Here is a 27,892-nt window from a genome sequence, read left to right on the forward strand (position 1 = left end):
TATCACTCTTTACCTACAACAAAAACAAACAATAGAAATATGACACAATCAGCAGCAGTTACAAATATTAAACTATTCATCCTGGTGCTTACCCATAGTGGCTATATGTAAGTGCTCTTGTGTAATCTAGTGCTTCTAAGAAAGTGCAACCTCAGTGACAGCAGCAGGTAAGGTGGATGGTGCAGGGATTCTGAAGAGGGCCGTTCAGACGTCCTCCTGGAACACCCTTGAGAGGCTCTGGGCCATGATGCCCCCAGCTCAGACTGCACCACCTCAGCAAGTCTTTCAGCAGTCTGGGCCACCTGGCTGACAGGCAACTGCAAAGGCAATTGTGAAGTGGCAGGAGAGTGAGCAACAATGCCGGCATCCGGAGAGCCAATAGGTTCCTGCTCCATGATTCCAACACCAATACTTTTGGGGCCTCTTTTCAGCCAGCCCAATGATCTGCTGGAGGACAGATCTCTGGCTATCGAAGACACTCTGCAAGTTCCTTCCAAACAAGGAGCCCACAGTCATGATGGCAGCTGCCTGAGCTTCCATTGCAGCACTTTGTCATTCCATGGAAGCTGAAATGAGTGCAGTGGAAGCTGGACCTAAGTCATCAGAAACATGATGTTGGGCTCCACAGGTTGCGAGCTGGAACTGACCAGCCTCTCGAAGCTGGAAAGGATGGGTTACAGGATCTGCGACAAGTCATGGGCCAAGCTCGAGGCTGACTCCTCTGTCTTCCTAGCCATGACCAATCAGGTTTCAAGCAAGCTCTCCATTGCACCAAGCATGTGGTGTGTCAAACCCATCAGCCTTCTTCTGAAGCTTGATCCTGTGAGGCACTCATCTGACTCCTCTACTAGTATGTGACATTTCCCCCTCAGCAAGGTGGTGTCCCTTCAACCATGCATGGGTGCTGCCTGGTGTGTCCCACTGTGACTATTCTTCGTCTAACCTAGCCCCTAAGTCACGCATGGTGCCTGTGGCAATGGTAGCCACTGATACATTGCATTTTTACTCACTCTACTCCTCTTCCTCCAAGGTGTGAGGTGGCTGTTGCTCATCTTGTACTTCCTCAGGAGGGGGAGTGGGGAGAGGTGGATCTTGGCAGTCTGCAATAATAGCACTGGATGGGTTAGGGTGCAGCATGTGCGGCCACTGTAGGAGGATGTGTGTGATGACACCATATGGAGTTTGGGAGTGAGGATTGCTTTGGGGAATTAGGGAGCAGGAATAGTTATGCATCTGTAAGGAAGCTGGAGTGGCCACTTACCTCTAGACGATATGCCTCCTACTCTACTATAATAAAAGCAAAATACTGCGGATGCTGGAAATCTGAAACAAAAACAAGAAATGCTGGAATCACTCAGCAGGTCTGGCAGCATCTGTGGAAAGAGAAGCAGAGTTAATGTTTCGCATCAGTGACCCTTCTTCGGAACTGACAAATATTAGAAAAGTCACAGATTATAAGCAAGTGAGGTGGGGGTGGGGCAAGAGATAACAAAGGAGAAGGTGCAGATTGGACCAGGCCACATAGCTGACCAAAAGGTCACGGAGCAAAGGCAAACAATATGTTAATGGTGTGTTGAAAGACAAAGCATTAGTACAGATTAGGTGTAAATACACTGAATATTGAACAGCAGCAAGTGCAAATCTGAAAAAAAACCTGAAAAAAACAGTGGGTAAGCAAACTGAACAAACTAAGATGAAATGAAATAAATGCAAAAAAAGATTGTAAAAAAAATGTAAAAAAGATGTAAAAAAGAATGTAAAAAAAAAAGGAAGAAAAAATAACTAAAAATGAAAGTATAATGGGGGGGCTGTCATGCTCTGAAATTATTGAACTCAATGTTCAGTCCGGCAGGCTGTAGTGTGCCTAATCGGTAGATGAGATGCTGTTCCTCGAGCTTGCGTTGATGTTCACTGGAACACTGCAGCAATCCCAGGACAGAGATGTGAGCATGAGAGCAGGGGGGAGTGTTGAAATGGCAAGCAACCATTTTACTTTCATTTTTAGTTATTTTTTCTTCCTTTTTTTTTACATTCTTTTTTACATCTTTTTTACATTTTTTACAATCTTTTTTTGCATTTATTTCATTTCATCTTAGTTTGTTCAATTTGCTTACCCACTGTTTTTTTTCAGGTTTGCACTTGCTGCTGTTCAATATTCAGTGTATTTACACCTAATCTGTACTAATGCTTTGTCTTTCAACACACCATTAACATATTGTTTGCCTTTGCTCCGTGACCTTTTGGTCAGCTATGTGGCCTGGTCCAATCTGCACCTTCTCCTTTGTTATCTCTTGCCCCACCCCCACCTCACTTGCTTATAATCTGTGACTTTTCTAATATTTGTCAGTTCCGAAGAAGGGTCACTGACCCGAAACGTTAACTCTGCTTCTCTTTCCACAGATGCTGCCAGACCTGCTGAGTGATTCCAGCATTTCTTGTTTTTGCCTCCTACTCTATCTCTGGCCATTGAGTCTCCCACTCCTCTCCAATCACAGCCAGCACTGCATCCTCAAGGAGAGTGACCTCATGCTTTCCACCCCCACCACTCCCCCAGTCAAGTCCTACTGTCACCTGTTATGTACTAGTTTTTTTCCCAGAGAGAAAGATGGCGATTGTGAATGAGTGTCTTGACAGGTTTGTATGTATGTGATGCATCACATGATTGAAAAGCTGTGAGATGTGTCTACGGTGTGAGTGATGCTTGTTGAGGATGCAATCATGTGGGTTGTGTGAATGTCAGTATATTGTTAGATGGTGGATGAAGTGTGTTGAAGTTGTGATGCTGGTGCTAGTGCAGTTATTGAGCAGTGTGTTTGAGAGATTGGATCTTACCTTGACCACTTGTGTCAAGTCCTTAAATTTCTTGTGGCACTAGAGCCAAGTCCTGGGGCCAGAGTTCCTGGTTGTCACCTGCCAGCGGTCTCCTCTCACATGTGCTGCAGTAGCTGCTTATATGGCCTCCTTCCCCCTTGCAATACAGGACACCCTTCCTCCATTGTACCTTCTCCACCAGTACCTCCAGTGCCACATCGGGAACCTGGGTGCCCTTTCTCTCAGTCCTTGAGCCATCCTTCCACATTGGTTTTCTCCCAGCCAACACACTCCATCTTCAGTGGAAGTGGGTGAGTGCAGGCTACATATACAACTCCAGGAAAATACTGTTTAATTGGCGTTTGAGTGCTAAACCTGCAGTTGTCAGTTTTAACACCTGCAAGCAAGCTGTTGAAATCATGATCATTATCAATTAATCTGAAAATTGTGTGCTAAATCCACAGTTTTGAACAAATGTTTCTTATTAGCATCCATTTAGTGCCTGTTTTCACCCTTTGGCCAATATAATCACCAAAGTCTCTGATGGCAGTGAAATTCTGTTAATATTTACTAATGGAATGTCTTATAAAATTACTGCTCGGCACACCAAGGTTTCCTACTCGACCCATTATTACTGTAAATAATCTAATTCCCTTTTCTCTCCAGTTTCCAGTATCAGTATTTCTCCATTTTTCTATTGACAGTCACATTTAGCATTATATCATCTCTCTACTCTTTCTTCCTTAAATTGTTTTGTAATTTTTCTTCATTGCTGTTATTATTTTAGCTGTGGTGAATTATCTGTTAAAATACACTGCTGGCACCTTCTTCCTGCAGTGAAAGATTCCACCTATTCTATCTGTTTCAGTCACTCTCACCTCAGTGGCAATTTGTATTGTGAAAGTAACAACATGCGTTTCAGTGTGGTTGTTGAGTTTTGTGCTGTGAATATATTTCTGAGATTGGTGAATATATTTCTTGGATTGGTGAATTATTATAGATTTGTAAGGAACCAAACAAATGCCTCTGAAGAACTAGTAGTCCCATAAACATGAATTCCTATAGTAACGGTATTGCAAAATTCTCTTCAATCATATTGCCCTTATAACAAAACAAATTTGCTTCATTGCTGTTGGTGTGTATGTTCCTTCTGTGTACATCTCAAATAAATATATATATTGCGGTCTGATTGAAATTTTTAATGAAAGAAAGAACTTGCATTTACATAGCACCTTTCACAACCTCAGGATGCCCCAAAGCATTCAAAGCCAATTCTGGCCCAATATCTTCTGAGGAAAAATGGATTCCTTTTCTTGACTCTGGATTAATTTTACATTTTTTTTCTGAGGAAAAAACAGTCACAGTTCCATACGTGTGCCTGGTGATTCACAATGTGGAACCCCCTTCTTTATCCTACCTTCTAAACTATATGTGATGCCAGCCTTTGAGCTGGTGCTTGCTAGAACCAGGCCAAGCCCTGTTGTACCTTAAGGAAGGCTACCCTCATCTTCATGTACAGGACTGATCATATTTTCAGCACCTGGAATGAAAGAGAGGGCAAAGAGTTAGCTTGTATTGTGAAGCGCAAACACAGAGAGATGAGTGGCTGCTGAAAGTCACTGCGGTTTGTCATGCAGAATGTGTGAGCTAGAAGTGAAAAAGGGAAAAGAGGGTAAGGTGTGAAGAGACATTGCAGTGTTTCCTCTAGCATTGCCACTGACCACAGCAATAATTCCCCCACTGCCTATGAAAGCCAGTATGCTCTCCTCCAGAGACGGAAGGGTTGTGTGAGCTTATGCAACCTCCTCCACTTGCTGTGTCTTGCCTCTTGTTGTGTGTAACCTTCTGCTGGAAGAATGAAAGGAGTATATGAGTGACAATCTTGTGAGCTGTTTTGAAAACAGTACATCATGTGTGCAAGATATGAGGTGTGTGAAGTACAGGCTACAATAATGGTGAGAGAGGAAGTACAGAGTGTGAGATTGAAGTGAGGTGCAGTGATTGCACAGGAGTGAAGCAAAACGATTGAGGGGAGTTGTTATCTGTGGTGAGGCTATTGGTGATATTGATGCTTGGAGAGAATAATTGATGTTGTCTTGCCTTGGCAAATTTGGTGAGATCTTTGAGCTTTTTCCAGCATGGCTACCATGTCCAGGTAGCTAAGCTCCTGGCACTGACTTCCTAGTCTTACTCCCCCTCTGGGGGAAACATGATTTTCCTCCTTCTGTGTCCTGACCAAGGCCTTAAATGCAACTTTGAAAAACCTGGGTGCTGGATCTACAAGTCCTTCAGCCATTTTTGTGTTCACTGCTGTCCGCAGCCACAGTGCACCTCCACTTTAAGAAGTGCAGACTGCCTTTATGTAGCATCAGAGATGTCTGAATTCCAGCCCTACAAACGGGCTTACAGCCAACAGGTAGCACAAGTAGAAAAGCAAAATACTGCGGATGCTGGAAATCTGAAATCAAAACAGAAACTGCTGGAAATACTCAGCAGGTCTGGCAGCATCTGTGTGAGAGAAAAACAGAGCTAACGTTTCAGGTCGATTATCTTTCACCAGAAGGTCACCAACCTGAAATGGTAACTCGGTTTCTCTCTCCACAGATGCTACTTGACCTGCTGAATATTTCCAGAATTTTCTGTTTTTATTTATTCTTAACGTAACGCTGGTAGTACTGCCTACATGCTTGACCCACAATGATGAGGTCCAGCATGAATTTCACGTGTTTCCTGCACCCAAATGAACGGAGTGTGCAGCACCCATCCCTCCTCCTGTGTGCCTGCATTCAGATGCAATCAAATTTGTCAGCCATGTAGCCATTTGTCCCAGCAAATTTATGCATTGATTGACTGCAGGCCATTCCACAGGCAGAAGTGATGGCTGAAATGTTTCTGGTAATAATGCAGAAATTTAAGGAAATGGAAAATAGCAAGTGTTTGCTGTATCATATGTAAGTGTAACATTGGTTACCGTTTCACTTTTTGTGTAGGTTTAGCAATTTAGCATTTAGCAAAGTGATACATTGAAAACAGATTTGTTTCATGAATGCAGGAAACAAATTTGAAATGTTGGCAAAAAAGTGCCCAAGTAGACAATTCTAATTGTCCTTCTTCCATGGTCCTCAATATCACAGATGCCAATGCCAAGCCAATTCAATTCATTAAATATCACATTAAGAAGAAACCGAGTACATAGTGCAAAGTGAACACTACAGGCCCTGACAATATCCTGGCAGTGCTGTTGAAGACCTAGTCATTCCCCTAGCCAAGCTGTTCTGATACATTTATGACACTGGCATCTAGCAAACAAAGTGGAAAATTGCTTTGGAATTTCTTAATAACAAAAAGCAGGATAGATCTAATGTGATCAATTACTGACCCTATCAACTCCTCCCATAATTAGTCAAATGCTAGAAGGAGTTATCAGTAGTGCCATTGAGCAGCAACAACTCACCAGAACCTATTTTCTGAAGCTGGGCATTCTGTGATGAGTAAAACACTGACATTGTGGGCTGTGGGTTGGGTACCGGTCTGCCACTACATATGTACTGCTTAAACCTACGACAGTTCAGGACCGCAGGACCAAATCCATAACCTCAGTGAGGAGCAGTGATTATAGTGAGTACGTCACAGGAACCTGTAGGTGAACAACCTTGATCTTTCATCCATATGTAGTAGAATTTCCTACATTACAGCAGTGACTATTCTCCAAAATACTCCATTGTCTGAGATCACGAACAACATGATGCAAATGTAAGTTCTTTCTTTGAATTGAGTATGTTGCACGCATGCTGAAAGGAAAATTCATGTGCTTGGAAAGGTTAGTGTAGCTGTTGCAGTACATTCCTTGCACAAGTCACAAATTGTAATTATCTGTTGTTTTGTTCTTTTGCAAAAAGGCTGCACAGTGACATAGTGGAGGAGGAAGAGATGGAAAGTGAAACCTGGGAGGTAGAAAATCAAGATCATGAACAGGATGCAGCAACATCATACTTAGCAGCAGTTGGGGAGGTGTGAAACAGAATTATTCAGGGCACTTTTGTGATTCAGCTGTTGACTTGTCAAATTAGGCTCGGTGTTAGAATCTTGCCTCTGAGTTAGAAAGTTGTGGGTTCAAGACCCATTCTAGAGCTTAAGTGCGTGCACTGGCCCTTTAATGCAGTACTAAGGGATAACCATATTATCAGAGGTTAAACTGAGGCTCTCACAGGTGGATGTAAAAGATCCCAAAACCCTATTTGAAGAGCAGAGGATTGTCCTGACCAACATTTATCTCTCAAGCAACACCAATGTAGACAAATTAACTGATAATTTATCTCAGTTCTTTTTGTGGGACATTCCTGTGTGTAAATACACTGCCACTTTTGCCTACATTACAATAGTGACTACACTTCAAAAGTGTAATGAAGAAAAGAATGGCTTGAATTTAAACAGTGCCCTTTACAGTCAATGAATTTTTTTTGAAATGTAGTCACTGTTATAATAATCAAATCACAAAGATTGCTAAAATCCTGGATAAGTGTGTGTACTGGATAGCCTCCAAGCCCACTGAATTGCTGATCTCCAGAAACTGGCTAGGAGGCCTCTCTGCAATGTGGATGTAGATGATGCTGTCACTTGCTCCAGGATGCACTGCATTGAGGAAAACACATTTCTGATGGTGCTGCAGAGGATCATATTGAACTCCAGGGCAAACCTTGCTGCAGATCTTGGGACAGTGTACACAGTGCCTCCAATGTATGTGATAATCTGTAGCATGTGTCTCTTCATGGCAGGGCCCCTGAGTGCACAGTCAGCACACTCTAGAGTCAGATGCTGATATTGCCAAAGTTTCTGTTCTTGACCTTCGGGTTCCTCTTCCACTTCCACATCTTCTGGCTTTCTTACACTTTATGCATCCGATGGGTGTGATAAGCCCAGAGCCTAGTCTGTTACACTCCTTCAAACTGGAGAACAGTGGGAACAAAGGATGTGCCCTTGGACTGAGGATTTGCAAGTGCTGTATGTAACTGAGCCCTGACACAGATACACATATGGAATACAAGAGAAAACAGCTCAAGAGAAAATCTTGTTACAGCCAGGTGAGAAAATGGTCGAGGGTTCCCTTTCAGTCTTCACCTGGTCTTACTGTAAAAAGGTTTTATTTTTAAGCACAATGTGTTTTTAGCACCTCCTTGGTGAATCCTTGTTCACCACTTTCCAATTATAAGGGGAAAAAACCAGCACAAACAGGCTTTCTCAGGTTTAAAGAAGAAAAGTTGAAATTTATTCAACTTGACCTTAAACTCTAATTCAGTTGACACCTATAGATACACGATGCACCCATGCTATCATGCGTACGTGATACACACATGCAAAAAGAGACAGAAAAGAGAAGAAAAATAAAGTGGAAAGGTTTGAGGCAATATCTGAAGAGTTGTTGTTACCGTTCTTCAAGCTCACTGTAGAGTCCTTGATTGTAGGTAGATATTGCTTTTCGTTGGGGCCCAGTATTCTTCTTAAACCTTGTTCACTGTAGGAGACTTTTTTCACTTGGGGTTCATGTGTCTTCAGTGGCTTTTGGAGTTCTGTGAGAAAGAGATGGGAGCAGACAGGAGAGACTGTGGTGAGCCAGCCAGGAGAGGTTGTTTCAATTCAGGAGCAAACAGCTTTCTGCAGACTCTCAATTCAAACTGTACAATTCTGTGACTAACTGGTTTGACCACGTCTGTTTGTGGATTGTATTGGAGCAGGGGATAGCTGCTTTGTTCAAAGCAGTGTCAGTAATATGCAAAAATGTCTTTCCAGCCAGGGGCCTGACAATCCCTTATCTCAGGCCTTCTCTTCTTCCCAGCAACAATTTGAAATTGAATGCCCATGTGGCGAAATTAATGTGCCTCATTCTTGGCAGGTGGGGGCCTGCACGACAATCAAATTATCTTTGCTCAGTTAATTTTTCAGGATGTCTCAAAGTACTTCATTAGCAATTAATTATCTTAGTCACTGTTGTTTTATTACATTTGCCTACAAAACAAGAAAGCCAGAATAGGAGCGGCAAGGAGATTGGAGGTGAGAGATTTGGACAGCCAAAGTGACAAATGGAAGGGAATGAAAGGGAGAAAGAATAGGAAATGTGGGTAGAAGGAGAAAAAGAGGGGAAAAGGAATTAAAGAGACAGGAAAAGAAAGTGTATATGTCTGGAATTTCGTTTGGGTTGTCCAATTTTCCCCTGTAGCTTCAAACTGGAAAAAAGGTGGAAATCTGGAGCTTTGTAACTAATTTTACATTTATTGAATAATAATGACCCCTTTCAAATCTAACAGCTAGTGTGTTTTATTTAGCCAAACTCCATCACAATTGTAATTTTGCCAGACTTTTCATGCTTGGATGTAGGTTTTGAGATTATGCAGGAAAAGTATGCAATGACTGTTCAGAAAAAAAGTTAAAGAACAAAAAACAAAAATATTGCAACTATTTGAAAATCTGAAACAAAAACAGAAAATGCTGGAAAACACCCAGCAGGTCCATAAGCATCAATAGAGAGAATGAGTAAGATAAAATGTTTCAGTTCTGATGAAACATTTTATCTTACTCATTCTCTCTATTGATAACATTGTAACTTGTCTGTTCTCTCCACAGACCCTGATTTACCCACTGAGTGGCTCTAGCAATTTCTAGTTTTGTTTTTGATAAAAGAGTAGTCAACAGCTGGAAGTCCGTACAAGCAAGTCATAGAAGGACTGATAGATATCTATCATGTGATGTGACGTGAGTTGGCATTTCAGAATAATGGCAGCAGTGGGTGTCTTCTGTATGAGAAGATGACATTCACATGCAATGGACTCTAGGCAAATTATGGCACCACATTTATCCTATCAAACAGAGGCAAAATGCCACCCAGTATCACAAATACCAAAAGACTTCGATTTTGTAGACAAATAATAAAATCCTCCAGATGCTGGAACTCTGAAACAAAAAGAGAAAATGTAAGAAACACTCAGCAGTTCAGCCAGCACCTGTGGAGAGAACAGGTAAGTTATGATACAACGACAAAGACTCATTGATAGATTACATGAGTGGGCGAAACTGTAGCAGATGGATTTCAACTCTACTAAGTATGATGTCAGTCATTTTGGACCAAAAATCGATAGATTTTTTAAAGTGGTGAAATGCTAGGAGCAGTGGGGCTCCAAAGAGATTTAGTGGTTCATGTACACAGACCTCTAAATTATAGTAGTCAGGTACAAAATATAATCAAAAGGCTAATGGAATGTTACCCTGTAAAATTAGAGGGCTGGAGTATAAAGGGCAGGAGGTATTGCTACAGCTATACAAAGCACTATTTAGACCACATCTGGAGCATTGTGTACAGTTCTGGGCACCACACCTTAGAAAGGATACATTATTCATGGAGGAGTGCAGCACAGATTCACCAGAATGTTACCAGTTCTCCAAGGGTTAGATTATGAGGAGAGATTACATAAACTAGGTTTGTATTCCCTGGAATAAAGAAGCTTAACAGGTGAATTGTTTAAGGATTTTACAATTTTAAAAGGAATTGATAACATAGCTGGAGAGAAACATTTTCTTATGCTGGGAAAGTCTAGGAAATCAGAGCCAGGCCATTCGGGAGAGAAGTTAGGAAACACTTCTTCACAGAAATGGTGGTGGAAGCATGGAACTCTCTCCCACAAAAAGCAGTGGATGCTAGCTCAATTAATAATTTTAAATCTGAGATCCATAGATTTTTGCTAGCCCAGGGTAGTAGGTGGATGCAGTTAAAATACAGATCAATTATCTCATTGAATGGCAGAGCAGGCTTGAAGGGCTGAATTATCTACTTCTGTTCCTATGTTAATGTTTCATGTGGGGACCCTTCCACAAAACCTCTGGAACGCCTGTGGATTTGGCCAGTGCAGATTTACTCAAAGAGTTCAAGAGGGAGCCAGATGAGTTCCTGCAAGTGGAAATCATCTCCAGTTATGGGAGACAAGTTGGTTAAAGGGCTAGTGGTAATGGTCATTGTGATTTCCTGGAGCTTGTTTGGTTGCTTGTGGGGGCTCTGAGAGTCATTTCCCAGAGTTACTTTTCCTCTGATTTTTGCTCCTGTCAGAAGGAGGTGGAATGGTTAGGGGTGTGATTGGTTTGAGGCTTTGATGTTGGACAGGGCAGACATGATGGAGCAGCTGGTCTTTTCCTGTTTGCTGGTATGGTTTTTGGAACTGTCAAAACTTGACTGGCCCTAAGCTTCTTCCAAGTAGGTAAGTGAATGTTAGATTGCACCTGATAGTTCTTTTAAAAAGTAACTGAATCATGCTGAAAGTTTCGTGTAAATTCTTTTGAAAGCCTTTTAGTAGCTATAATCTTTGGAATATAAGTGTTGTTTGCTGGTTTTAAAATTGCATCACTTGATAACATTTTCCTGCTCCTCTAGGAGGCTAGAATGGCAGCAGCTAGAGGAGAAAGGCGAAGGCTTCTGCAATTTGGCAAGTTGTGAGTCGAAGTGTTGCTGCAGGCTGTGGAAGGCAGAGGGCAGTGCTGTACCTTGTATTGAGCAAATAAAAGTATCCAAGACTGCGAGAAGCAATGTGTGGTAGCAAATAGAAGAGGAACTGCACTCCAATGTACTGACTAATGTACATGGCTACAGTGCTGGAAGGAGTACACTGAGTTAGTCAGATAAGGCAAGGTCAGCGACTGTGCTTCTCACTAAGAAAGTGATTGCCTTATGTGCTTCAGTATCCCTGCCCTCCTGGGTGCTGAACCCAGAAAAAGCACCCCTATTTATGTTATGTTATGCACCTAGGCCAAGAAAAGGCCAACAGACCCATACACTTGTCCCATTTTCTTGTCAGAGCTTATGCTGATGTACCAGGCCCCCTTCCCCCATCCTCCTGAGAGAGACAAAAATTAAAGAAGAAACCTGTAGTCAATTCAGGAATTCCATGTAAAAGATTCCTCTCCAACCCCTCACATGCAACCCCTAGGTGGCTCCAAACCTACTACGACACAAAAGCAAAATACTGCGGATGCTGGAAATAGGAAATAAAAACAGAAAATTCTGGAAATACACAGCAGGTCTGGCAGCATCTGTGGAGAGAGAAACAGAGTTAACGTTTCAAGTCAATGACTTTTCATTGACCTGAAATGTTGCGCAGAATCTTGTCGCCTTAGTTTTTTTTTTCAGACGTTGGGATCATTTGTGGATCGGCAATCCGCATGGCGATTGTTTGAACTTCTGGTTGAATCTTCCAGAAGGCATCCAATCACCAACCACTTCTGGGATCGCTGTCCAATTAGGGATGGTAAGTGGAACACCGAGTTGGCAGCTGGCCTGAGCATGCAAGATTTAAAGCGCTGCCCGCAGCCATCACAGTGGCTGCATTGAGAGAACTGAGGTGGTGTTTTTCAGCAGGGACCTGTGCAGAACATGGATGCCAGATGGGGAAGGGCTGCACCCTGCTTAACCAATGCATCCCTGGAGGTTATGTTGCAGGCGGTGAGGGGTTAGAGACAAGTGCTGTTTCCAGAGGATGGGAGAAGGAAGCTAGCCAGTATGACCAAGCAGGCATGGCTGGAGGTAGGTGAGGAGGGCAGCAGTCAAGGCACATCATCAGAACATCGATACAGTACAGGAAGTGATGAAATGACCTCTTGAGGGCTGGCAAGGTGTCTGCCCTGAAATTATCAGTTGGCAGCATGATTCTCTCACCTCTTCATCAGGCATCTGCACAGGAAGATGCAAAGGAACACTTCCTGCATCAACACAAAGGAATGTTTCACAAGGTCCCATCGTCATCCTTCATGTACACAGACAGCACTCACAGTCAGCCCTAAAGTGATGACCTTGCATATCCCATTCCACAGTGAAGTCCATCAAATGTCGCATCGCCATTTTTTTCCGCACACTACACCCCTCATCTTCCTAACACTGTTCTTTTTCTCATTGTAGGGGAAGAGAGCACATAATTCCCAGTAGTGGTGTTGAACCAAGGTGGAGTCCATTACTGGCAATCCTGACACCAATGGAGGCGAGGCCCTGGAGATTGGCAGGATGGCAGCATGCCAATTCATCGCCCAGGGGGAGATAAGGGTGCAGCAGAGAATGAGTGAAAGCATTATGTTGTGATCAGGAAATTGGATATGAGCAGCTTCTTCAGTGCTGTATTTGTATCCAAAAGTGACCATTTCAAGCTCAGCAACATGCGATAGCATGAAAGCAATAGCTCATAGGTACTTCACTAGCTGAGGTTTTCTCTCTCCCGCAGGGGCAATGCCGGAGATACAGCTACAGCAGCATGAGGAAGCAGTGCAGACCTCAGAGGAAGATCAGCACTCTGAGGGAGCACCGTCACATGGGTCGAGTGCACCCTCCACTACAGCAGAGACACTCACATCAGTGGGGCCTCAGTCGCAGATAAAACGGGTGGCACAAGGTGAGCAGCATGTCACATGTGAGCAGGAGCAGGTGATGGAGGCAGCAGCTGCTGTGGATAATCCTCATCGGAGGACTGAGGATAGCTCCAGCCATGCTCAGCTCGACAGAGATGCTGAGCCTCAGGGGTGATATATGAAGCAATTGCTTGTCGAGTAGCAAAGGGAGATGTGTAGACATTTGTCAGAGTTTCCAGATGCAGTGCAGTCCCTTGCATGGACGATGAAGGAGTATATCGATGCTATGAATGCAGCAATCTCTCAGGCATATGAGCGCATGATCTCCACCACTGAAGCAGTGGCCACACTCATGAAGAGTCATATGCAGCAGGCCAATGAGTGGCTGTAGCACCAACGTAGTGACCTCCACACTATGCCAGCAATTCTTAATAGCTTGGATTGGTCATGGCAGTGATGGCTCAGAAATGTATGGAGGCCCAGCCAGGTGCTCTCCTGCTTTTGGTTAGCAGCGAAGTGCAAGTGGGTCTTAAAAGGGCAATGGATGATAGCAATGGGCACTCTCCTCAAGACGCCCCCTAGTCACCTCTGACAGAGACACAAATGCTGCATCATAGAATCGTGGAATCATAGAAATTTGCAGAATGGAAGGAGGCTATTCTGCCCATCATTTCCATGCCAGCCGACAAGGAGCCATCCAGCTTAATGCCATTTTCCAGCACTTGGCCTGTAGCCTTGTAGGTTATGACTCGACAAGTGCATATCAAAGTATTGTTTAAATGTTAGGAGGGTTTCTGCCTCTTCCACCCTTGCAGGCAGTGAGTTCCAGATCCTTATCACTCTTTTGGTGAAAAAATTTCCATTCGAATCTCCTCTAAACCTACTACCTCTTACCCTAAATCTATGTCCCCTGGTTATGGACCCCTGAAACAAGGGAAATAGGGCCTCTCTATCTAATCTATCTGGACCCCTTATCATTTTATACACTTCAGTTAGGTCTCCTCCCAGCCTCCTCTGTTCCAAAGAAAACAATCTTAGCCTATTCAGTCTTTCCTCATAACTAAAATTCTCTAGTCCAGGCAACATCTTTGTAAATATCCTCTCTACCCTCTCCAGTGCAATCACATCTTTCCTATAGTGAGATGACCACAACTGCACGCAGTGCTCCAGCTGTGGCCTTACTAGTGTTTTATACAGTTCCAGCATAACCTCCCTGCTCTCATATTCTATACCTCAGCTAATAAAGCCAAGAATCCCATATGCCTTCTTGACCACCTTATCTACATATCTAGCCACCTTCAGAGATCTATGGAGAAACACTCCAAGGTCCCTTTGTTCCTCGACATGTCTCAGTATCCCACCATTTATTGTGTATTCCCTGGCCTTGTTAGCCTTCCCCAAATGCTTTACCTCACAGTTCTCCGGACTGAAATCCATTTGCCACTGTCCTGCCCACCTCTCTAGTCCATTGATATCTCCCTGCTGTCTACAGCTTTCTTCTTCATTATCAACCACATGGCCAATTTTTGCATTCTCTGGAAACTTCTTAATCATACTTTCTACATTTAAGTTCAAATCATTAATATGTACCAGAAAAGGTAAGGGACATAGTACTGAGCCCTGCGGATCCCCACTGGAAACAGTCGTCCAATCACAAAAACACCCATCAACCATTACCCTTTGCTTTCTGCCTCTGAGCCAATTTTGGATCCAACTTGCCTTTTGCCTTCGATCCCATGGGCTTTTACTTTTGTGATCAGTCTGCCATGTGGGACCTTATCAAAAGCCTTGCGAAAATCCATATAGACTGCATCAAATGCACTACCCTCATCAACCCTCCTTGTACCTCCTCAAAAAATTCAATCATGTTAGTCACACACGACCTTTCCTTAACAAATCCAAGCCGACTGTCTTTGATTAATCCGTGTCTTTCTAAATGAAGATTTATCCTATCCCTCAGATTTTTTTCCAATAATTCTCTCACCACCAAGGTTAGGCTGACTGGGTCTGTAATTACTCAGTCTATCACTTTCTCCCTTTTTAAACAATGGTATAACATTAGCTGTCCTCCAGTCCTCCGGCACCACACTGTAGCCAGAGGATTGGAAAATGATGGTCAGAGCCTCCGGTACTTCTTCTCTTGCTTCCCTTAACAACCTAGGATACAATTCATCCAGGCCTGTGGATTTATCTACTTTCAAAGATACTGAAACCCTTAATACTTCCTATCTCACCAAGCTAACTTCATCTAATATTTCACATTCCTCCTCCCTGATTGTAATGTTTATATTGCCCTCTCTTTTGTGAAAACATAGAAAATTGGAGCAGAAGTAGGCCATTCAGACATAAAGTGTTTATTAAGAATCATACCAACATCCTGTGCCTCCACACACAGATTACCCTGATGGTACCTGATAGGCCCTGCTCTTTATTTAGTTATCCTCTTGTTCTTTATGTATTGATAAAAAATCTTTGCTTTTTTTCTTGATTTTTTTAGCCAATATTTTTTCATGCCCTCTCTTTGTTTTCCTAATTTCCTTTTTAATTTCACCCCTGCACTTTTTATACTGCTCTAGACTTTCTGCAGTATTGAGCCCTCAGTATCTGTCATAAGCTTCCCAATTTTTATTTATCCTTTCCTTTAAGCCCCTTGACATCTAGGGGCTCTGGATTTGTTAGTCTCATCCTTTTTCTTTAAGGGAACATACTTGCTCTGAACCCCTCCCCCACCCCACTATCTCTTCCTTGAATGCCTCCCACTGATCTGGTACTGATTTACCTTCAAGTAGCTGTTTCCCATCCACTTTAGCTAAATCACATCTTAGCTTAGTAAAATTAGCTTTTCCCTAATTAAGAACTTTTATTCCTGGTCTATCTTTATCCTTTTCCTTAACTACTTAAAATCTAACTGAATTATGATCACTCTCACCAAAGTGCTCCCCAATTAATACCCCTTCCACCAGTGCAGCTTTATTCCCTAAAATTAAGTCCAGAACTGTCCCCTCTCTTTTTGGGCTTGCTACATACTGGTTAAAAAAGTTCTCCTGAATGCATTTTAAGAGTTCTGCTCTCTCTCTACCTTTCACACTAATTCTATCCCAGTTAATATTAGGGTAGTTGAAATCCCCCATGATTACTGCCCTATTATGATGGAACCATCCACAGAGGCTGCCTCTGCACAGAGGCAGGTGGGCCAGTCTGTGGCAGAGCCCTCATGGGCATTGCAACCCAGTGGACGCACCGTGTGCATCTCATTCACTGGAGCAGAGAAGCAAGCAACCTGCCGCCACTCTGCTCCAGCCACAAGGCTAACACCATGTAGAAGTACAAGGAAGAGAAGGCGGAAATAGTCTTAGCTGCACAATGGGATTCACTTAATGCCACTGACATGATGAATAACTTAATTGCAATGTAACTGTTTGTTTTGGCTAACTGATAAGTGTCATGTAGTTCTTAGTGCCCCATTGCACATTAACCATGAGGTGCGGCCTAGATATGAGAGCAATCAATGTTGTAAGTCACAGTGTTAAATTGGCAGGGGTAGCGACTTGGGATGTCTTCAAGCAAGGTGAACTGTATGTTGTGGTAGGCTTGTGATTGCAGCCACAACTGATGCCACAGCGGCCCATGTGCCAAAGGTGCCGTATAGGAAGCACTGCTCTCTTGCCTGGATGAGAGCGTCGCGGACTTCCATGGTCAATGGACACGGACGTCAATGGGACCTCTGGATGGGCATGCTCCGCTGGCTGATCATCATCTTCCTCCTGCTCCTCTGAGGATGCTGAGCGGTCATCAACATCCTCCGGTGCCAGTTACACTTCTCCCTGTAGCACCAGGTTGTGCAAAGCGCAGCACATCACCGCTATCCACGAGACCCTTGAAGGGCCATATTGGAGGGTTCCCCCAGAGTGGTCAAAGCACCGGATATGCATTTTCAGCAAGCCAATGGCCTGCTCAATGGTTGCCCTGGTCATCAAATGACAAAGGATGTATCTCTTGTGTGCCTCCACAGTGGGCTTTGCACTGGCATCACCTGCCATGTCTTCAGCGAGTACCCCTTATCACCCAGGAACCATCCACAGAGGCTGTCCGATGGCCTGAAGTGTTGCGACACCTGAGACAGCCTCAGGATGAATGTATCATGGCAGCTGCCCGGGAACCTTGCACATAGTTGCAGGAGTCCTTTGAGGTAGTCGCATACTAGCTGCATGTTAAAGGAGTGGAATCCCTTCCTATTTACAAATGCACCTGGTTGCTCTGACAGAGCCTTAATGGCCGCATGGGTGCAGTCTATCACACCCTGTACCTGAGGCAATCTTGCCATGCAGGCAAAGTTGACAGTCCTCTGGGCCTGACTGGCAGCATCATTTTCAAATCTGATGTAGTCCGATGCCCTTGCAGAGGGCATCCATCACCTGAGTGATGCTGTTATGCGCAGCAGATTGTGAGATCCTACAGATGTCAGCAGCTGCCCCTGGAATGATTCAGATGCAAAGAAATTCATTGCTATGGTAACCTTGACTGCTACGGGCAATGGATGTCCACCAGCTCCTTCTACCCTCATGTCCTCCTCTGAAAGGGCACAAAGGTCTTCGACCACCTGCTGTAAGAGTTGCAGATGCTGCTGCTATGAGAGGTCCAGGAAGATGGCCCTTTGCCTGTACACCCTGTGCTGAGAGTAATGCCTGCTTCTATCTCCTGGCCCTCGGCCAACCCCTCTGCACCATCCAGCTGCATGTGGGTGCATTGCTTGCTGCAGCTGCTGCTCCTGCTCCACTTGCCGCCCCTCCGCCTGTAGCCGGTGAGGTGGGTCTCGCTGCTGCTCCTCCTCAGGGGTCCACCTGACCTCAGGATAGGTGGACCCCATGAATCTAGACACAAGAGTCTATAGCCCCATTCAAGATGTTTCAGCAATGTCTTTCTCCCCAACACTAGCAGTAATAGTGGTCTCACTGAGCTGCTCCTGTAATGAAAAGCCTCATCCTATGGCTGACCTCAGCCCTGCCACTTTCCCCCTTTATAGTACTGAGTGCATGTCAGTTTCAGGCCTCAATGACTTCCTGCTGTGCACTCGCCTCCTCTGAGTTAATGAGTTCCAGACACTGCGTGCATCTCATGTGCTGCTGGTAAAAAGCCATTGACCTGGGAAATGCCTGGTAATTTCCTCATTGGCAAGTTCAATTGCCTTCACGCTGTTGCCGGGTGGATTGCTGACGGCACACATAACCCTGGGAAACCAACCCACCACCATATTTCTCAGCCCTCCCCCACCTCCAAACTCACCTGGGAAAATTTCCCCGTTGATGGTTTCTCTCCAAATCCATTAGTTATTTTCTGAAATAGTTAGTCGTACCTACCTTAGATGATTGGGTGACAGAAATTAAAACTCCCCCCATTCAATCTACCACATGTCAGATACTGTGATCTCACACATGAGCAAAATACAGCATTCTGATGAAAGGTCATCAAACTGACATGTTAACTCTGTTTAGATTAGATTAGATTAGAGATACAGCACTGAAACAGGCCCTTCGGCCCACCGAGTCTGTGCCGACCATCAACCACCCATTTATACTAATCCTACACTAATCCCATATTCCTACCAAACATCACCACCTGTCCCTATATTTCCCTACCACCTACCTATACTAGTGACAATTTATAATAGTCAATTTACCTACCAACCTGTAAGTCTTTTGGCTTGTGGGAGGAAACCGGAGCACCCGGAGAAAACCCACGCAGACACAGGGAGAACTTGCAAACTCCACACAGGCAGTACCCGGAATCGAACCCGGGTCGCTGGAGCTGTGAGGTTGCGGTGCTAACCACTGCGCCACTGAGTTTCTCTCTCATCAGATACTGCCAGACCTGCTGAGAATTTCCAACATTTTCTGTCTTTATTCCTGTGATCTTATCCTTATCCTTATTCAAATAATAGATGATAGTGAAGTAATGGTGAGACCTGCTGGTGGAAACACATACAGTTTACATCACTGCAAACACAGCAGCATAAGCTTCAGAGTAGTTGGCAATGGATTTTGTTTGTAAGGAATCTACTTGCTAATGAACACTATTTTTTTGAGTCAGACTTGTCCTTTAATACATGCTGGATATTATCTTGAATCACACTGTTTGAAAATCAGACATGGATGGAAAAGAAAGAATGGAAGGAAGAGAGAAGGAGAGAGAAAAAAAGAGGAAAAAAGAGCAATAAAGAGAGATGTGACTTCAATGGAAATGAAAATTGGGAGAAATGTAAAACTGCTGACTTGCTATCACCTGTTTTACAATATTGCACAGTTAAAATTACACCCAACATGTTAATATACAAGTGATAGACACTGTAAGAAATAAAGGTGTTACAGAATCACACACTAGTTAAGAGAAATTCCTCAGCAGTCTACCTGAGCTAAAACAGAACGATGTCAATCATGTTAGATGAGGTTCTTCACAAGGGCCTGTTATGTGGCCTAGGACATAACATAGAAAGAAACTTTTGTGTAGGAATAATAATATAAAATCAAAATATTCTGATGCTGGAAAGCTGAAATAAAAACAGAAAATGCTGGAAATACTCAGCAGGTCTGGCAGCATCTGTGGAGAGAGAAGCAGAGTTAACGTTCAGGTCTGTGACCTTTGTGTAGGCATAGCTGGGCCTGATGAGATGTTGGGAAAGGACCTTCATGATCCGTGTATCTAAACAAACTATCTGGGAGAAGGTAAAAAGATGTCAACCCAAGAGATAAGCGAAGGAATGATCTCACAGGACTGGAACTTAGCTTAGGAGGGATCCACCTATTAGAATTAGAACATTCCAGCGCAGTACAGGCCCTTCGGCCCTCGATGTTGCGCCGACCTGTGAAACCATCTGACCTACACTATTCCATTTTCATCCATATGTCTATCCAATGACCACTTAAATGCCCTTAAAGTTGGCGAGTCTACTACTGTTGCAGGCAGGGTGTTTCACGCCCCTACTACTCTCTGAGTAAAGAAACTACCTCTAACATCTGTCCTATATCTATCACCCCTCAACTTAAAGCTATGTCCCCTCGTGTTTGCCATCACCATCCGAGGAAAAAGACTCTCACGATCCACCCTATCTAACCCTCTGATTATCTTATATGTCTCTATTAAGTCACCTCTCCTCCTCCTTCTCTCCAATGAAAACAACCTCAAGTCCCTCAGCCTTTCCTCGTAAGACCTTCCCTCCATACCAGGCAACATCCTAGTAAATCTCCTCTGCACCCTTTCCAAAGCTTCCACATCCTTCCTATAATGCGGTGACCAGAACTGCATGCAATACTCCAGGTGCGGTCTCACCAGAGTTTTGTACAGCTGCAGCATGACCTCGTGGCTCCGAAACTCGATCCCCCTACTAATAAAAGCTAACACACCATATGCCTTCTTAACAGCCCTATTAACCTGGGTAGCAACCTTCAGGGATTTATGCACCTGGACACCAAGATCTCTCTGTTCATCTGCACTACCAACAATCTTCCCATTAGCCCAGTACTCTGCATTCCTGTTACTCCTTCCAAAGTGAATCACCTCACACTTTTCCGCATTAAACTCCATTTGCCATCTCTCAGCCCAGCTCTGCAGCCTATCTATGTCCCTCTGTACCCGACAACATCCTTCGGCACTATCCACAACTCCACCGACCTTCGTGTCATCCGCAAATTTACTAACCCACCCTTCTACACCCTCTTCCAGGTCATTTATAAAAATGACAAACAGCAGTAGCCCCAAAACAGATCCTTGCGGTACACCACTAGTAACTAAACTCCAGGATGAACATTTGCCATCACCCACCACCCTCAGTCTTCTTTCAGCTAGCCAATTTCTGATTCAAAGCTCTAAATCACCTTCAACCCCATACTTCCGTATTTTCTGCAATAGCCTACCGTGGGGAACCTTATCAAATGCCTTACTGAAATCCATATACACCACATCCACTGCTTTACCCTCATCCACCTGTTTGGTCACCTTCTCGAAAAACTCAATAAGGTTTGTGAGGCACGACCTACCCTTCACAAAACCGTGCTGACTATCGCTAATGAACTTATTCTTTTCAAGATGATTATAAATCCTGTCTCTTATAACCTTTTCCAACATTTTACCCACAACCGAAGTAAGGCTCACAGGTCTATAATTACCAGGGCTGTCTCTACTCCCCTTCTTGAACAAGGGGACAACATTTGCTATCCTCCAGTCTTCCGGCACTATTCCTGTCGATAATGATGACATAAAGATCAAGGACAAAGGCTCTGCAATCTCCTCCCTGGCTTCCCAGAGAATCCTAGGATAAATCCCATCTGGCCCAGGGGACTTATCTATTTTCACACTTTCCAAAATTGATAACACCTCCTCCTTGTGAACCTCAATCCCATCTAGCCTAGTAGTCTGAATCTCAGTATTCTCCTCGACAACATTTTCTTTCTCTACTGTAAATACTGACGAAAAATATTCATTTAACGCTTCCCCTATCTCCTCTGATTCCACACACAACTTCCCACTACTATCCTTGATTGGCCCTAATCTAACTCTAGTCATTCTTTTATTCCTGATATACCTATAGAAAGCCTTAGGGTTTTCCTTGATCCTATCCGCCAATGACTTCTCGTGTCCTCTCCTTGCTCTTCTTAGCTCTCCCTTTAGATCCTTCCTGGCTAGCTTGTAACTCTCAAGCGCCCTAACTGAGCCTTCACGTCTCATCCTAACATAAGCCTTCTTCTTCCTCTTGACAAGCGCTTCAACTTCTTTAGTAAACCACGGCTCCCTCGCTCGACAACTTCCTCCCTGCCTGACAGGTACATACTTATCAAGGACACGCAGTAGCTGCTCCTTGAATAAGCTCCACATTTCGATTGTGCCCATCCCCTGCAGTTTCCTTCCCCATCCTACGCATCCCAAATCTTGCCTAATCGCATCATAATTTCCTTTCCCCCAGCTATAATTCTTGCCCTGCGGTATGTACCTGGCCCTGCTCATCGCGAAGGTAAACCTAACCGAATTGTGATCACTATCACCAAAGTGCTCACCTACATCTAAATCTAACACCTGGCCGGGTTCATTACCCAGTACCAAATCCAATGTGGCATCGCCCCTGGTTGGCCTGTCTACATACTGTGTCAGAAAACCCTCCTGCACACACTGGACAAAAACTGACCCATCTAAAGTACTCGAACTATAGTATTTCCAGTCAATATTTGGAAAGTTAAAGTCCCCCATAACAACTGCCCTGCTACTCTCGCCCCTGTCGAGAATCATCTTCGCTATCCTTTCCTCTACATCTCTGGAACTATTCGGAGGTCTATAGAAGACTCCCAACAGGGTGACCTCTCCTCTCCTGTTTCTAACCTCGGCCCATACTACCTCGGTAGACGAGTCCTCAAACGTCCTTTCTGCCGCTGTAATACTCTCCTTGATTAACAATGCCACACCCCCTCCTCTTTTACCATCTTCTCTGTTCTTACTGAAACATCTAAATCCCGGAACCTGCAACATCCATTCCTGTCCCTGCTCTACCCATGTCTCCGAAATGGCCACTACATCGAGATCCCAGGTACCAACCCATGCTGCAAGCTCACCCACCTTATTCCGGATGCTCCTGGCGTTGAAGTAGACACACTTTAAACCAAGTTCTTGCTTGCCAGTGCCCTCTTGCGTCCTTGTAACCTTATCCCTGACCTCACTACTCGCAACATCCTGTACACTGGAACTACAATTTAGGTTCCCATTCCGCTGCTGAATTAGTTTAAACCCCCCCGAAGAGCACTAGCAAATCTCCCCCCCAGGATATTGGTACCCCTCTGGTTCAGGTGAAGACCATCTTGTTTGTGGAGGTCCCACCTACCCCAGAAAGAGCCCCAATTATCCAGGAAACCAAAACCCTCCCTCCTACACCATCCCTGCATCCACGTGTTCAACTCCTCTCTCTCCCTATTTCTCGCTTCGCTATCACGTGGCACGGGCAACAACCCAGAGATAACAACTCTGTTTGTTCTCGCTCTAAGCTTCCACCCTAGCTCCCTGAATTTCTGCCTTAAATCCCCATCTCTCTTTCTACCTATGTCGTTGGTGCCTATGTGGACCATGACTTGGGGCTGCTCCCCCTCCCCCTTAACGATCCCAAAAACACGATCCGAGACATCACGAACCCTGGCACCTGGGAGGCAACACACCAACCGTGAGTCTCTCTCGTTCCCACAGAACCTCCTATCTGTTCCCCTAACTATGGAGTCCCCAATGACTAATGCTCTGCTCCTCTTCCCCCTTCCCTTCTGAGCAACAGGGACAGACTCTGTGCCAGAGACCTGTACCCCATTGCTTACCCCTGGTAAGTTGTCCCCCGCAACAGTATCCAAAACGGTATACCTGTTGTAACGGTATTTCTCTGTAATTGGACAACTGAATGGGTAAATTAATTAAAGGAATGATTGACATGGGGTATCCACCTGCCCCTAAAATAAGGTATAAATGGGCAGTTGTGAAGGAAAGGAGGGCAGATGGAGGAGATCTCCCGAGGTGGATCCATGCTGGCTTTGGCTTTACACCTTGGTCAGCTCAACCTCAAGATGGATCCATGCCAGCTTCTGCTTAACACCTCAGCCAGCTCAAGAGACGACCGAAGAAGAGATCATTAACGCAGGCTGCTAAGATCAAAGTGTTCTGCCACATCATCTGTCCGATTCAGGACCGGTAAACCACTCTCACTTGTTGTGGGTCGCATGTCTCCTATGTCTATTTAGATTATGTGTTGTATTTGAACTGTCGCTCCTCAATAAAACCACTTGTGACACCTTGACCTTTTCGGGTAATCTGTGACCCGTGATCAAATCTTAAAACACTATAATATTAAACTCTTTGCAACTGTGTCAGGTACAGTAGCATGGTGGTTATGCTACTTATGCTCTAGTATTCCAGAGGCCTGGACTAATGATACAGAGATATGAGTTCAAGTCCCACCTTAGTGGCTAGGGAATTTCACTGAATCAGAATTAATTAATTCAATAAAATCTGGAATGAAAAGCTAGTATCAGCAATAGTGACCATGAAACTACTGAATTGTCATAAAAACCCATTTGCTTCACTAATTCCTTTAGGGAAGGAAATCTGTCACCCTTACCCGGTCTGGCCTATATGTGACTCCAGAGCTACAGCAATGTGGTTGACTCTTAATTGCCTTCTGAAATGGCCTAGCAAACCATTCGTTTGTACCAAACTGCTATGCTTTCAGCGGTTCAAGAAGGCAGCTTGCCACCACATTCTCAAGGACAATTAGGAATGGGAAATAAATGCTAGTCTGCCCAGCAACACCCACATCTTAGAATTAGAGAATGGTTACAGCACAGAAAGAGACCATTTGACTCGTTCTGTCAGTGCTGGTTCTCTGCAAGATAATTTAGCTAGTCCCACTACCTTGCCCTTTCCCTGTAGCCCTGAATTTCTTTTCTCTTCTGATGGTTATCCAATTCCCTTTTGAAAGCCACAATTGAATCTGTCTCCACCACACTCTCAGGCACTGCATTCCGGATCCTAAGCACACGCTGCATAAAAATGCTTTTCCTCATGTCGCCTCCGGTTCTTTTGCCAATCACCTTAAAGTGGTGTCCTCTGGTTCTTGATCCTTCTGCCGATGGGAATGGTTTCTCTCTATCTACTCTGTCTAGACTCCTCATGATTTTGAACACCTCTACTAAACCTCTTATCAACCTTCTCTTCCCAAAGGAGAACAACCCAAACTTCTCCAGCCTATTCACATAACTGAAGTTCCTCATCACTGGAACCATTCTCATGAATCTTTTTTGCACCCTCTCTAAAACATTCACATCTTTCCTAAAATATGGTGCCCAGATTGGACACAATACTCCAGTTGGGGCCAAGCCAAGGTTTTATAATAGTTCATCACAACTTTCTTGCTTTTGTACTCTATGCCTCTGTTTATAAAGCCTCGGATCATGTCTCAACTTGTCCTGCCACCTTTAGTGATTTCTGCATATATACCCCAGGTCTCTCTGTTCCTGCACCCCCTTTAGAATTGTACCCTTTCTTTTATCTTGCCTCTCCTTCTTCTTCCTACCAAAATCTATCATTTCACACTTCTCTGCATTACATTTCATCTGCCATGTGTCCACCCATTCCACCAGCCTATCTATGTCCTCTTGAAATCTATCACTATCTTCCTCACAGTTCACAATACTTCCAAGTTTTGTGTCATCTGTAAATTTTAAAATTGTGCCTTGTACACCCAAGTTTAAGTTATTAATATATATCAAGAAAAGCAGCGATCCTAGTACCAAACCCAGGGGAATACCACGCTATATCTTCCTCCAGTCCAAAAAACAACCATTCACTACTACTCTCTGTTTCCTGCCACTCAGCCAACTTCATATCCATGCTGCCACTGTTCCTATTATTCCATGGGCTTCAACTTTGCCGGCAAGCCTATTATGTGACAGTTTGTCAAACACCTTTTGGACATCCATGTACATCATATTTACTGCATTCCCCTTATCAGACCTCTCTGTTATAGCATCGAAAAACTCAATCACATTAGTTGAACATGATTTGCTTTTACCTATCCATGTTGACTTTCTTTAATTAATCTACATTTGCCCAAGTGACTGTTAATTTTATCCTGGATTATCATTTCTAAAAGTGGCGCAGTGGTTAGCACCGCAGCCTCACAGCTCCAGTGACCCGGGTTCAAGTCTGGGTACTGCCTGTGTGGAGTTTGTAAGTTCTCCCTGTGTCTGCGTGGGTTTCCTCCGGGTGCTCCGGTTTCCTCCCACATGCCAAAGACTTGCTGGTTGGTAGGTTAATTGGCCATTATAATGTGCCCCTAGTATAGGTAGGTGGTAGGGAAATATAGGGACAGGTGGGGATGTGGTAGCAATATGGGATTAGTGTAGGATTAGTATAAATGGGTGGTTGATGGTCGGCATAGACTCGGTGGGCCGAAGGGCCTGTTTCAGTGCTGTATCACTAAAACGAAAAAAAAACTAAAACTAATACCTCTTTTATCAATTTTTAACCCATCCAGCATCTCAAGTATCTCCTCCTTTACTGTGACTTTGGCAGCATCTTCTTCCTTAGTAAAGACAGATGCAAAGTAGTCATTTAGTTCCTCAGCCATGCCCTCTGTATCCATGCCTAGATAGCCTTTTGGGACCTTAATAGGCCCCACCCCTCCTCTTAGTACTCTTTTACTGTTTGTATGCCTATAGAAGACTTTTGGATTCCCTTTTAGATTAGCTGTCAGTTTCTTCTCATACTCTTTCTTTGCCTCTCTTATTTTCTTTTTCACTTCCCCTCTGAACTTTCAATAGTCAGGCTGGTTTTCATTGCATTATCAACCTGACATCTGTCATACGCACCCTGTTTTTGCTTCATCTTACTCTCTATCTCTTTCTTCATCCAGGGAGATCTGGCTTTGCTATCTTACCTTTTCTCCTCATGGGAATGAACCTTGACTGTATCCAAACAATCTCCTCTTTAAAGACAGCCCATTGTTCGATTATAGTTTTGCCTGCCAATCTTTGATTCCAATTTAATCGGGACAGATCCATTCTCACCCCATTGAAATTGCCCTCTTTCAATTAAGTGTTCAGAAATATAATATACCACTCTCACTCACAGTGTGCCTGGAATGTATAATTTGATCCAGTCCTGGAGGCAGCAGTATTTGATAATGCAAAAATAGTTGTTTGACAACAGCAGCAGGATAGCTGACAATGCAAAGTGGTGGCAAAATAATTGGCAACTCATAGTAGGAAAGAATGACTAAAAGGTTAATAAGGAAGGAGAAATTAGAGTACGAGAGAAAGCTAGCGAGAAATATAAAAACAGATAGTAAGAGTTTCTACAAGTATTTAAAAAGGAAAAGAGTGAGTAAAGTGAGCATTGGTCCTCTGGAGAGTGAGTCTGGGGAACTAATAATGAAAAATAGGGAGATGGCAGATGAATTAAACAGATATTTTGCATCGGTCTCTACTGTAGAGGATACAAATAACATCCCAGAAATAATTGTGAATCAGGAGTTGAAAGGGATAGAGGAACTTAAAACAATTGCAATCACCAGGGAAAGGGTATTGAAAAAATTATTAGAACTAAAAGCTGACAAGTCCCCAGCTCCTGAAGAACTTCAACCTCGGGTCTTAAAAGAAATGGCTGTGAAGATAGTAGATGCATTGGTTTTAATTTTCCAAAAAAATTCCCTAGATTCTGGAAAGGTCCCATCAGATTGGAAAATAGCAAATGTGACTCCTCTATTCAAGAAATGAGGGAGACAGAAGGCAGGAAACTACAGGCCAGGTAGCTTAACATCTGTCATAGGGAAAATGCTGGAATCCATTATTAAGGAGATTATGGTGGGGCACTTAAAAATCTCAATGCAATCAGGCAGAATCAGCATGGCTTTATGAAAGGGAAATCATGTTTGACTAAGTTATTGCATTTCTTTAAGGAAGTAACAAACAACATGGATAAAGGGGAACCTCTGGATGTGCTATACTTAAATTTCCAGAAGGCATTTGACAAGGTGCCACATCAAAGGGTACTAAGCAAAATATGAGCTTATGGCATTGGGTGCAACGTATTAACATGGATAGAGGATTGGTTAGCTAACAGGAAACAGAGAGTAGGCATAAAAGGGTCATTTTCAGGTTGGCAAGATGTGACGAGTGGAGTGCCACAGGGATCAGGG

Source organism: Heterodontus francisci, chromosome 1 (assembly GCF_036365525.1).
Source record: "Heterodontus francisci isolate sHetFra1 chromosome 1, sHetFra1.hap1, whole genome shotgun sequence".
NCBI classification, from domain to species: domain Eukaryota; kingdom Metazoa; phylum Chordata; class Chondrichthyes; order Heterodontiformes; family Heterodontidae; genus Heterodontus; species Heterodontus francisci.